Here is a 14,314-nt window from a genome sequence, read left to right on the forward strand (position 1 = left end):
TTTATAAAAGTAGGATAGAAAAATAAATATAAGACTTTCAAATTGAAAGGGAAGAAGTCAAACAATCTGTTGGCCAATGACATAACCTAATGTATAGAAAATCCTAAAATATCCACTAAAACAACGCTGAAACAAAAACAAAATTCAGTATGCATGATCAATGTAATAAATAGCATTCTTATACAATACAAACTTATCAAATAATGAAACTCAAAATAATTTCATTTAACACGGCATCAAAAAGGAAAATAACATAATAACTGCAACATATATATACTGAAAATTACAAATAATATTGAAGTCTTAAAGAAATCCTAAATAAATGAATAGAAGAATTAGTGTAATATGCCATATAAACTAGATTTTCATTGATCAGAAAGCTATTAAGTATTAACCAAGATGCTTATACTTTCTAAATGCATCTTCAGATTTAAAACAAGCCCTACTAAAATTCTAACTATTTTTTTTTCATTTTTAGCAGTTCTTGGACCACTGATTCTAAAACACACAGAAAAATGCAACTGATCCAGAACAGCCTAAAGAATGTTAAATATTTTTTACAGAAACTCAAATGATGTTTATAGAAAGTCTGCTCATAGGGGAATGGGGCATAATTTCCTACTTTCTATGTATGCGCTGGGTATAGTGATGTTTTTGCCAAAAGGTACAACATGAAAAGAGGAATAATATTAATTTTATGTGAAGAAAACTGAGCTAAACTGTCTCATCCATGTGATCAAATAACATTAACCATGATAAAGCAGCTGGACACAGTGGCTCACACCTGTAATCCCAGCACTTTGGGAGCCTGAGGTGAGAGGATCGCTTGGGGCCAGGGTTTAGAGACCAGCCTGGGCAATGTCTTGAGATTCTGCCTCTATCAAAGTAAAAGTAAAATTAAATCACCCAGATGTGGTGGCACATGCCTGCAGTCCCATCTACTCAAGAGGCTGAGGTGGAGGATCATTCAAGCCCAAGAGTTCGAGGCTGCAGTGAGCTTTCTTCACGCCACTGCCCTCCAACGTGAGGAACAAAGTGAGACCCATCTCAAAAAAAAGAAAAAAAAAGTGATAGAGCATGTTGATACTATGTACTCTTGTCACAATATCATGAGAATAAAACCTTCCCTCTGGGGTTTTCCTCTGCTAAATCCACACCGGCCATCCACTCATTAGGAAAACACCAGAGACATCCCAAAGGAGGGATTTCAATGACATCAGAAATAGGAAACATCTGAGAAACTGGCACAAGATACCTAAAGGTGATGTGGTGTCCTGGGCGGAATCCTGGAACAGAATATGGACGTTACGTGAAAACAGAACATCTGATCAATTGTGAATGTTTGGGAATGATAATGTATAATATTGGTTCACCAACTGCAACAAGTGTTTCAAATGAATGTAAGAATTTATAAAAGGGAAATTATGTGTTGAGTATATATAAACTCTCAGTATGTACTTCCAACTATTCTGTAAATACAAAACTATTGTAAAAAAGAATTAAAAAAAACAAATAAATAGCCCGGGCACTGTGGCTCATGCCTGTAATCCCAACACTTTGGGAGGCTGAGGCAGGAGGATAACGAGGTCAAGATCATCCTGGCCAACATGGGGAACCCCGTCTCTACTAAAAATACAAACATTAGCCTGGCGTGGTGGCGGCGACTGTAGTCCCAGCTGCTCGGGAGGCTGGAGGCAGGAGAATGGCTTGAACCTGGGAGGCGGAGCTTGCAGTGAGCCGAGATTGTGCCACTGCACTCCAGCTTGGCAACAGTGGGAGATTCCGTCTCAAAAACAATTAACCCAAAAAAACAAAAAAACAAAACAAGCAAACCAAAAAAATAAATAAAACATATATACTTTAAAAATTATACCATTGAGCTTACTAAGCACAACACTGTCAATCTCCTAGTGTCCCAGGTGCTCACTTCCCTATTCCTACCCTTTTTGTTACCCTGGTGAACAGCACTATTATTTTTAATTTTCCTTTTTCCATTTGCAAACTTTTCTTTCTTAGTTTTGGTCTCTAAATCTGTATTTGTAAATAATGTCCTGTTCGCTGTTTCTTGTCTTCACAAATAGACAATTACATGTCTCTATCTATATGGCTCAGTAATATCCTGAGAAACATTCAGAGAAATCCAGATTCTGATACATTTTACAAATTATGTGACCTCTTTTCTCACAAAGGCCAAGATCAGCAAAGCAAGTGAGGACTGAGAACCTGTCTCAGATTAAGTAAGACCTGATGTTGGCAGGTGAACGCTCAGATGGTGCGCAATGATCCTCACAGCTTGGTGTACATAACCCAATATTCTAATCCTTTCCTTTTGACTTTGGGGAGAAACCGAGACTTGCTTTGATACATCAGAAGACTACAGCGTGATAGGATTTCACTGGAGTAATCATGTTACCTAAGATTATGATACCTGTCTTGCCGCAAGCTCTCTCCCATGGTGGCTTTGATGACACATTCTGCCATGGGAGAGAAGCCAACATAGGAAATAACTGAATGCAGCCTCTGGCCACAGACAGCAAAAAACTGAGGCTCCCGTTCCAGTATCCTGCCCTAGAGGTTGCAATGTATATTTACAACTAATCTAAGCTCCTTTCATATAAAATTATACTGCTTCAGAAGTAGTGTAACCATCTTATAATAGTTCTATTTCTTTATTTTTCCTGTATTTTTCCTTTTGTCCCTCTTTTCCTGTCTTTCATTTTACTTGTAGGTGTGTATATATCTTATACTTACAAAAATATAATTAAATAAATTGCTTTTTTTTTTTTTGAAACAGAGTCTTGCTCTGTCACCCAGGCTGGGGTGCAGTGGTGCGTTCTCAGCTCACTGGAACCTCTGCCTCCCTCATTCAAGCGATTTTCCTGCCTCAGACTCCCGAGTAGCTGGGATTACACATGCGTGTCACAACACCCAGCTAAATTTTGTATTTTTTTTAGTAGAGATGGGGTTTCAACATGTTGGCAAGGCTAGTCTCGAATTCCCGACCTCAGGTGATCCACCCACCTGGGCCTCCCAAAATGCTGTGATTGCAAGCCTGAACCACCGCGACCAGCCTTGCTATTATTTTTTAGAAAGACACCTGTCTGCTATTGAATATAATTATTTTAAATAACCTGTTATATGTAAGATCAATTAAGAATATGAAAATTAAAAGCTTTTCTTATCTTGAGTAACCAATAAAAAAGTATTAAAAAAGTCTGAGATGCTAAGAAAGAATATTGAATTATATGAAATGCCGAATAAAAACCACAAAAAAAGGAAAATGACTGGAAGAAAAAATGGAAACAGGGGCAGCGCAAAAACGAGAAGATAGTAACAAACATGGTGAATATTCATCCAACTGTATCAATAATCACTTTGAAAAAGTGTCAAAACGTAATTCAGAACAATCATAATCAGAATATCAAGATATGTGTGAGTTAATTTAGGAATTAATTTCAATATTGCTTTCATTTGTATATGAATAAAATGTAAATTTAAAACTCTAGACGAACTTTTTCAGTAAGTGTAAATAAGTCTACTATGTGTATAAGAGTTTAGATAGAGATATTATTTCTTTGAGATCCTGCTTAAGTCTTTGATTCATTGACATGCTGTGGATGTCCCCAACAAGACTACTACAGACATTACATATTCACCAATCTGACCTTCCCTTTAGTGATACAAAGGCCGGCTCGCTTGTCCATTTTTCTCTGTGAGTCTGGTGCACGTTGTTCCTTACTCAGCTTCACACTGACAATTACATGAATATAGGCGGTGGTAGAGTAATGATGGAGTAACTACAGGAAGAATGAAACAAAATGTGGTAAAACTTATGGGGATTGGACATGGCTTATCATATTTAAAAATGGATGATTTATCTGGAAGGATGGATTGCAAGACAGTGCACATCAAACAATGAAGGACAGTGACATCTGAGAGAGGTGAAATAATGAGGGTTTACTGTTGCTTCAGGTTACTGCTTGGGGAGAGTTTCCAGGCTGTGGTGTGACACGGACTCTGGAAGACAGTGGGAGTTGAGAATATGGAACTGACTGGAGAAAGAGGTGGCTGAATTTCATGAGGCGGGAGCACTCAGGCCAATACCCATGCAGGTTGGACTGTGGTGCCATCATTACTCCACTCAGACATGGTTCACAGGCGTACTGGAGCAGTACAGAAACAAAAAGCAAAGATACAAAGAAAAGTAATTTAAATGAATTCTTTAATAAAGAATAATTCACCTTTATGCTTTCATCTCATTTCTGACTACACAAACACAAAGTTTTCCATGACTCAGTGATCCTGCATCAAGCCCAAGGATGAAGGTTATTTTTAGAAATAACGTAAATGGTGTGTTAGGTAGATTTAGTGACCCTGTGTGGACAAAAACTTGCCTTTCCTATGTTATCCTGATAGTTGTGGCTGGTAAAATCACTACATTATGAAATAATTAAAGTACAGTTGTCTACTTATAAGAGAACATTTCTCACCAAAAGGAGAAGCCAATAAAGGTTTCTTCCTTCACTGATTTTCCTTAAAAAAATCTCCAGTTTCCTTTGCACTTTAAAACTATTTTTTTCTCTGTTCGTCACTCCATGAATGCCACAGGCATAGTTTGCATGAAGTATAGGGTAGCTCTTTAGACACAGTGAAATTATGTTAAATTTTAGCCCAGTATAGCATTTTCCTAAAAATTACCTGTGTATTTTTTCTCTTTCTCACTGTTCACCTCTTGCTTAGCTCCTTAGAAAGGCAAATTTAACCTTTTCCTTCCTTCGTTTCCACCAGTGAAACAGCCTGCAAGGACTGCCAGCTTATCTAAGTATGTTTCCTTAGAAATCCTAAGGACCAAATGTTGAACCAAAGCAGGCACCATCCAGAATTCTCCCTCACAGGGAGACTGTCTCAAGACAATAGATAATCCACATTCCGACTCTGTCCTCAATGACACTGGTCAGACTAACCAATGACCTCTTAGCTGAGATAAGTTTTACAGCAAGTCACACAGACTCCACACCTCCATGTTCCTTGCACGCCCTGCATGAGAAAGTTTCTCTTCTTAAAACCCTGCTTTCATCCCAGAAAACTGAAGCGGCTCCTTTAGATACGAACCTGGTTCTTCTCCATTGCTAAACTGTGAAATAAAGTCACTTTCTTTTTACCACCCTCATGCTTGTTATTTGATAGTGTCAGTGACAAGTCGCCAAACCTGTGTTTGGTAACAAATTTGGTGGCCCATATGGGGAGCATTATGTGCTCTGGGCAACCCAAGCCTGTGAGCCTGGTTTTGCTACCAAGGCGGAGGGTTACCTGTGAGTACCAGCAGCTGAAGGCTAGCGGACCCCATGGCAGGAATGTTAGGGAACTTCCAAGTGGCTGCTGAAAATCTTTCATTTCCTAGACCCTCCCTTTCACTTCCTCGCACAACTTCTGCAGCCATCGACACTCTGCTGGTACAAAGAATGTGATCTCTGAAGAAGCTGGCAACCCTTGCAACCAAGGGAGCTGGTCGGATTGCACCCAGCTTTCCCGTGTCTTCTGGGGTGTCGCTGGGGCTCTGCTGTTTCGTCTTGTTCACTAACAGGACTATCATTTGAGTGTTTGACGGATTTGAATTTGTGGCACTCCTGGGCATTGCTCCACTTGGTTTCAGATACCTGTGGAACTGTTTTGAACAGAGGAAAGAAATTCAGGATTCTACCCAGCCCTTAACTGGGGTTTGTTTGGAAGCTCACCATTTGTTTGTAAGTGTGAGTGTTTGACCTTTGAGTGTGGGCCCTGGTCTCTTCCTATCCTTTCACTTTCACCTTCATCTTCCTGATTATCTTGGAAGCCACCTACAGCCTTACTCATCTCAGTCAAAGGTACCCCTAGCTCTCTCCAGCTGTAAACAGTTTCCTTTGCCCATGACTTACAGAGGTGGGAGGGATTCGTCTCACACTGTGCATGTCCAGGGTACTGGGGCTCTCCCTGATGGGATGTCAGCAAGAGTGGTGGGGGTACCAACCCTATACCATACAGCAGCTAGAAGGTTCACAAACCTCCTTTTCAATCTTTTTCTCTTTCCCTCCTTTGCAGAGGCCTGACAGGAACTTCATATTCTCATTCTCTTCTGGATTTCAGCTGGCTACTTATTAAGACCTACTTTTGTGAACATTTTAAACAGAGAGGCAAACTATAGCAAGAAAACTTGAGAGCTCAAATGGTTAACTGCAGCTATTAAGTGAAGCAGAGTCATCAAAACCTCTGTTTCTTCCCCTGTTTTCTTTTCTGCCTGCTTCAGATTGGCTGTTACTGAGCTATTGGTGCTGTGATAAGACACATTATTTACAGACCAACTAGAAAGTAAACACAGGAAACTTGTTTAAAACTGAAGGGAAAAAAAAAAAGGTAAAATATGCTTTTTTAAAAACAAAACTGCCATAAAGATTGCTTTACTCAAATTTTGGTTCACAGCTTTCATAGATTATATATTGGAGAAAACACAATTTAGCCATGGAAACAGGTTCCAGTTTTGTCAGACAATAATGTGTATCCAGCTATTTTTTATAAAATACTGAGTGTGTACTGTTACTTTATGGTTAGAATCCCAGGTTAAAAGCTATGAGACCTTTGCTTGTGTGTGTATACCTGTTTAGACATGTTTGTGTGTATGTACATATGTAGACATGTTTGTATGTACATATGTAGTCATGTCTGTGCATGTACATATGTAGTCATGTTTGTGTGTGTACATATGTAGACATGTTTGTGTGCATGTACATATGTAGACATGTTTGTGTGTATGTACATATGTAGACGTTTGTGTGTATGTACATATGTAGATATGTGTGTATGCACATATGTAGACATGTTTGTGTGTATGTACATACGTAGATATGTTTGTATGTTATGTCTAGCCTGCCACCAAATTGAGTTACAAGTAAATAAGTGCTCATAAGTCAGGAAGTTTTCAAGTTCACATAAATTTAACAATCCTTGACAAATAAAACTGGTTTTAAGATTATTGCTGACATAATATTAGAAATATCTTCAAAATGATCAGCATATATTTATCTGAGTTTAATGAAAAAATGGTTTTGTATTTATCTGTCTATATATTAAGGTGTCAGGATATGACATAAAGGCTATAGGACCATAAACCCAGCCAAAAACAGAATAGTTTTTGTGTGATTTTATAGATGAGTTAGACTAATTTAATATTACTAGTTCAATGAAAACAGTAAAGTCTTCTGTGCTATTAACAAAATGCGCATATATTGAACTTTAAGGTTCTTACTTAGGGAAAACACCTTATGTCCATAGACTTTAAAAATGGGTAATAGGGACATAACTAAATAATCACTACTTTTGGTTAATATCTCAGTTTTCAAAAGTACTCTAGGTAAACTGTTAAAATGGAAAAACTGAGTATATGTCAAGGAGATCAATGGTTCTAAGTGAAATTTTTGTATAATTTAAAATCTTAAAATCATTTTGGATGCTTACTGGACGTCTGGGTCAATTCCAATTAGAAAGGGTTATTACATAGAGAAAACTGTTCTAAAAATTGTGAAATGCTTCTCATCTATACAATACTAATATCTGATAGTTCAGGATTTCTTTTTTCCTAGGTTTCTATAAAATGTGCCAAAAAAGAGGTGTCCTTATTGAGAAAAAGAATTATTTTGTCTAATTCAAAAGTTTTTTAAAAGTTGATTCAAATTATGAATTTGAAAAGGTTATTTATGAAACAAACTAGAAAGGAAGCAGTAAATGGTGAAGAGAGATGTGAAGAAAGATATAGACAAGAACATGTAGTTTTGGTAAGGAAAGTTATCAAGTAAAAAGAATAATTTTATACGAGAAAGAATCTTGCATGGTACATTATTCTCCTAAAGGAAAATGACTGGTTATTTAAGAAACAGGTTCTTATTACAAGGTTAATCTAGAAAAAGAAAATCAAAAATAATTTTAAAAAGGAACAGGTACCATAGGACAAGTATACAGTCCAACCATGTGACAGATGGTCTGTGTAAGTCATGATGAGGCTTGTGAAGCGGAATTTATAAAAGCAATCTTGTATGTAATTAAGTTAGGTATAATTAAAAAGGAATTGTTTATAATAGTCTTTCTAAAGAATGGTCCCCTATATTAAACCAATATTTTCTTAAGGTATCAATTTGCTCTTAATAAAATGACAAGAAATTTTGATTTTCTATTCCATAATCGATTTCTTTTGAAAACTTCTGAGATTCATATCTCAAATGTTCAATTGTTGTCTTGCTGCTATCAGCTTTTTCTCCCTTTGACGTGGCCTGGGATAACTCTATCCTTCAGCTTGCTGTCAGCTCCTGTAACTTTTCTTAGTTCTAAATGTTGTGGCCTGATGCTGAAATATTTTATCTTAGAGGTCTATAAAACCAGTGCTTTCCTCCAGGATAACTTGATTCTATATTCTTGGGGGTTTTTTTTTTTTTTTTTTTTTTTTTTGGTGTGTCTAAATTTTCACTGTCATCAGGAAAGTTACCATGCAGCTACTAAGAGTCATCTATTCCCCATTTCTTCTCATAACCGTGTACACACTCTTCCCATGTTTGACTAAATTCAAGCACTTTTTATTATCAGTTGTACTTCCAGATTATCTAAATGGGCTTTCCCCTAAGGAGAGGCAGTCGCACTAAAAAGGGTTTTCCTTTGACTTTTTGGTAACTGCCTTAAGAAACAAGAGTTTACATTTCATCAAGATAGTTCCTATGTTGCCTTTAGAAAGTGTTTAATTGGTTTTTAAAAACCTATGAAATTTGAAAGGAGTAAGGTTTTTACACATGTGTAACTTTCTGTATTGCCTTTAAAGTCTGTCAATGATCCCTTTGGTTAAATGAATAACTATTGTTTTACAAGGACCTGTAGTTTGCTTTTGATCAAATATTTTAAGCTTTCTAACATCTTTGACAGACATCTCCAAAATTGAATTCTAAATTAAGTCTCTGACTTTTTGCTCGGGCTTATCAAAGCTAAAAAAAATTAATCACTGTGAAGTGTATCACCACCTCCAACACACTGAAAAACTTCTTATCCGGTGCTATTAACCAATCTTTGTGGTGTTAAGGTACAAAGAATTGACTCCTGGATACATGTAGCTCCTCTAAAGAAGACAGACTCCTGCCAGCAGCTAATATCAACCTCAAGCTAAACAATCTGCACATCTCCAAACTGAAGAGTGTCTGCCTTTCCTGGCCATCCTGACTGAAACCCCCACATTTTTCCTTGGTTTAGATAAAATACAAACTATCTATTTTATTTCACCTAAGATTTATCCCTTTAAAATAAAAATTTGGAACTGCCTGGTTAAAAACTGTTTGGGGCAGGGAACAGGTAATCAAGAGACTGATGATCTAAAATGAAAAAGAAAAACTTAAAAACTGACAAATGAAGAATCCATGTAACTTTACCAGATCTGCTTCTCTATATCTGTGTATTTATATGCTTCATATATATAATATTTTGCTAACAAACTATGTAAAAGAGCTCTAAGTAATTGGCACATATATGCACTTAAATAAAATATTTTATCAAAAAAATTAACTACAATGCTTTGTAGTTCACGTGACTCTAATGATCTTTGAATAATAAAGATAGCTCTAAAGATTACGGGTACAATAACATTATTTCTTCAACATTTAGACATTTGGTCTAAATTAGGCAGGTCAGATATTCTCTTTGCTGTTTTAAGGTTATAAATATCTGTGACTTCTTGTAATTGTCCAACCTGCCTGCATTAGAGCCAGTAGTTTATAGGTAAAGCCTGGGGACATGTTGAGTTAGCCATGCCCCCTAGCTATGTTGGAAAGAGTCAGACATTATCTTCATTTCTGTCCTGTGTCCTAGGCTCTGCACTTGGTATGAAATTAAAACTGCTTTCACTAAAAATAAAATTTGTGAAGATTTAACACTGTAACACGTGTAACTGATACTACTGATAAAATATTTACATTCAAGGCATATAAAAATTATAAAATGTGTTTTTGTAAAAAATAATAAAAAGACCTAAAGATACGATTTTTGTTTTAAAAAGTAATCTTGTCTAAATTAGAGGTTTTAAAATTTGTCTTAAGTTAAAAAAATAATAGGACAAAACATAAGGTTTAAGCAAGTTATAAAAGGTTTGTAGAAGATTGGTCTTGTAAAGAAAGCTCGGTGTGTGAGTGTGAGTAGCTTGCCAAAACTTGAAGCGGGTTACTTAGTTTTTCTACAGAATGTTCATTAATGTAAAAATCACAATGATACAGGCCCAGAATCTGCATGCTAATCTGTGTAAACAGAGTTTTCATTGACCATTAATCAGTTGTTTAGTGCAAAGTTGTAAACAGTTATGGTCAAACTGATTTAGATTTGATAGGTTTTTTTATAAGGTTTTATGTAAAAATTGGGTTTGACATTAATAAAACACTAATGCAAAGGTAAAATTTGGTTTTCTCTTCAAACGAGATTTCTGTATATACTGAGAGATAATAAACTATTTTTTATTTGTCTTCTAAATAAACTGAAAAAAGTAGGGGAGAGAGAAGAATCAGATTCAGATGGCCTCATGCTGACTTTATTTGGTCCTGTTGTTGGGAGAGCAGAGTCTACTCCCTACGAATGAATAAAGACTTTTGACTTTTAAAATTTTTGAGCTATCATTTTGGCTAAGCAAATGATTTGTGGTTATCTGGGATTCTATTTGGTGATATGAAGTGTTTTAAGCCTTTAACACTTGCAAACTTTGAAAAATAAAATTATAAACTAAGAATTTTTATTTTAACTCATTAGTCTTTTAAGTATTCGGTCCATGAAGTCCAAAATAGACATATTTAGTTTATTTGGCATATTAACCTACAGAAAACATTGTCAAATACAAAATTATGTTTAACTTTCTTTGGGTTATATTTATATAAATGTGTTATTAGGATGTATTCCAAATTTATATGGTTCCTATAATTCTAATATGTCTTCATATATGTTATCAGTAATAATTATGTTTATTATGTTAAATTGTTATGTTCCACAGAAATGACCAGATTTCTTTGTCCATTGTGTCTTTAACAATGGCCTCGTTGGACACAGTGGCTCAGGCCTGTAATGTCCTCACTGGGCACGGTGGCTCGTGCCTGTAATACTAGAACTTTAGGGAGGCTAAGATGGGAGGATTGCTTCAGCTCAGCTATTTGAGATCAGCGTGAGCAAGATAGTGAGACCTTATCTCTACAAAAACATGAAAAAATTAGCTGTATGTGGTAGCACTTGCCTGTGGTCCCAGCTCCTCTGGAGGATGAAGAAAGAGGATTGCTTGATCCCAGGAAGGTGAGGCTACAGTGAGCCATAACTGTACCACTGCACTCCAGCCTGGGTGGCTTGAGACCCTGTCTCAAAAAAATCAAAGTAAAATTAATAAAACAGTGGCTGTCCTGAGATAATTGTCATGCACAGATTACTGTGGTTCTTTTTCTTTAAACTATTCAAAAGGTGTTTGCTCTTTGAAATGTTCTCTTGAATACAGGTTTCTCATAACTAAAGATTGGGGCATTGAAATAGGAAAAAAACAAAACAAACTTCCAGGACTCTCATAGATAGCTGTATGTTTATGAGGACTGCTGGCTCAAGGTCAGACAAAGTTAATTTCACGGACTGAACTTATAGAAGACCAAAATAATCCTTTTATGACTTGTTGCTTGAAAAGTTGCTGAGTCTCTTTGTCATTTTTCAGAGTCAAGACAACATTTTTCTTTCCAGCTATTTACAGCTTCTCATGATTGAGTAAAGTATATTCCTGTGAGCAAAAGTTGAAAGATAGTTCATATTCTCCACATGATTTCTCCAGAATTTGAAAACTATTTATGAGGATTCTATACTATGGAGATATCGTTATTTACCTAAGTACACTAAGAATCTGATATCTTTTGTAACAGAACACAACTGGAGGCACAGATTATTTTACCAAAGATATGGTTATTTTACCAGTGGAATGGCCTACCTTCAAATACAAACAGACAGGCTTGAGGAATTAAAGTTGACCAACAGAGATGATAAAAGCCCCTTGAAGTAACTGGCCTCATAACTATCTACACAGGCCTTGTACAGGGTTCCTGACCTGTGGTAAGTAAAACCTGTCACATTCTGACAGGCCTATGATTCCCAAGTTATCTTGGGAGCTGAAGAAGAGAGAAATTCAACCAATGTGTACGAGTATTTGCAGGCACAGATACATCCCTTCAAGGCTTTAAAAAAGTCCAATCTGAGGTTCCTTAGGGAACAAAGTTGCAGTAAACCCAGTTTAGAAAGAGCTAGTATGGGAAATAATTATTCTTGCTGAACTTTACACAAATAATCAGGCTAACTATAATAATACCAAAACTTATTTTGCAAATACATGTGTCTAACTATGGTATGTCTTAAATAAAAATGAAAACTAGGGAGCGAAACGTTATATTTCAGAAAAATACTATAGCACACTTGTTGTTAGATTCTAGTCTTCTCCATTGTTTCTGAGTTTTTTATTATTTTCTGCACTTTAGAATGAATTCTGAAATCTCTTAGAGCTAAAGTACTCAAACTAATACAACCACATTTTTTTTCCACTTTTCTGACCTGGACTCAATGAAATGGCTACGATCTTCTTCCGGAGGCCCTGCATGCTGAAGCTTATCCCTGGAGATACAGATGAAAAATACGTGAGATTGTCATCGCTATCCTCCTTTGCAACTTAAAAATGCTTTGAATCTAACATCTGGATACGTTGTGCCCAACATTAACCTTTGTTATTATTTTCTATTTCCATACAAATGCCTGTTATTAAAAATATTTTTTGCCTTAATCACATAAGTGAGCCTCCTTCATTTGCAGTGACACCTCCTGGAATGAAACACAGCTAGGATATATTCGGAGAACTAGGAAACGAACTAAAAAGATATGAGATGGTATATTTAAATTTGCTCTTTCCTGTTTATCCCAATTTGTCTTTCTAACAACCTCTCACCCAAATCATCTTGACTGTTGACCCCATGTCTGATTTGGTTCTTAGGGCTATTCACTCTAATCCTTCAGGGATTTAGATGAATTACATAAGGACTTCTGAAGCTAGGACTTCCACTCCTTATATTAGGACCCATTATCCTAGAGTTTGCTGTTCACTTACGTGCTGTACTAAAACTGTGGATGACAGTACTAACATCTGTCATGCAAGCCTAGGAACCCCAACCAGGCATCTGCGAATACATGCAGACAGTTACAAAGCAGTTTCATTCCATTTACTCTGGGGCCAAACCCTATCTCAAGTATACCCCTTGTCAGCAGAAAGAAGTTAGAATGGTCTTTGGCCTTTTCCCAACTCTGTACCTCACACCTTAAGAATAAGATGCAATGAAACTCAGAAGGGGACATTGAAGACAAAGAAAATACAGAATGGGTAGCTGTAGAAGGGAGTTATAAATACCAGACAGGGCTGGGCACAGTGGCTCACGCCTGTAATCCCAGAACTGTGGGAAGCTGAGGCAGGTGGATCACGAGGTCAGGAGATTAAGACCATCCTGGCTAACACGGTGAAACCCCATCTCTACTAAAAATACAAAAAATTAGCTGGGCGTGGTGGCGGGCGCCTGTGGTCCCAGCTACTCAGTGAGGCAGAAGAATGGTGTGAACCGGGGAGGCGGAGCTTGCGGTGAGCTGAGATCATGTCACTACACTCCAGCACGGGAGACAGAGTGAGATTCTGTGTCAAAAAATAAAAAATTAAAAAAAAATGATAAAATACATGCATACATACCAGACAGGACCAGGTGAACAGTTACAGAAACAAGGATTAAAATTGTCACTAGTATTTCCTATCTACTTTGTTAAGAATACATTTGCATGTTATATATCAATATATTAGGCAAATAACATTGTTTTTATTTCTCTCTTCTTCTTTTGTCACAAAACACAAGAATGTGTTAACTTGATACTAACAGTTAAGTGTTAGCAATTTAACATACTTGTACTGAAGTTATGGGGTATCAGGAGAAGAGTAAACATCACCCACAAACTTCCACTGCTCTTAAGAGAAATACTATAGTGTGTTTTGGTTGCACACGGGATTGTTGCATCATGTTAGGTAGAAGTATTGCCTTGTTATTGTCTGTATCTAAAGATTAGTTATGGCTTAAGGTGATACATATAGGTGCCAACTAGAAAGGTGCTGGACTTCTCATGGTTAATTTAAGGTGCTGACTGGATTAAAGAATACCTAGACAATTGGTAAATCATACTTCTGGGTGTGTCTGCCAGGGTGTTTCCAGAGGAGGTTGGTATGAGTCAG

General features: G+C 36.7%; 1 long non-coding RNA gene across 1 annotated transcript in view; it reads left to right on the forward strand.

Moving 5' to 3' along the window:
- The first annotated feature begins 3,806 nt into the window (after positions 1 to 3,806).
- Positions 3,807 to 14,314, forward strand: part of LOC126958886 (uncharacterized) — a 65,604-nt gene continuing 55,096 nt past the window's right edge. The window contains exon 1 of the long non-coding RNA XR_007727396.1: positions 3,807 to 3,941. This is a non-coding gene — a long non-coding RNA (uncharacterized LOC126958886). The remainder of the gene's footprint in view (positions 3,942 to 14,314) is intronic.

This window comes from Macaca thibetana, chromosome 7 (assembly GCF_024542745.1).
Source record: "Macaca thibetana thibetana isolate TM-01 chromosome 7, ASM2454274v1, whole genome shotgun sequence".
NCBI lineage: Eukaryota > Metazoa > Chordata > Mammalia > Primates > Cercopithecidae > Macaca > Macaca thibetana.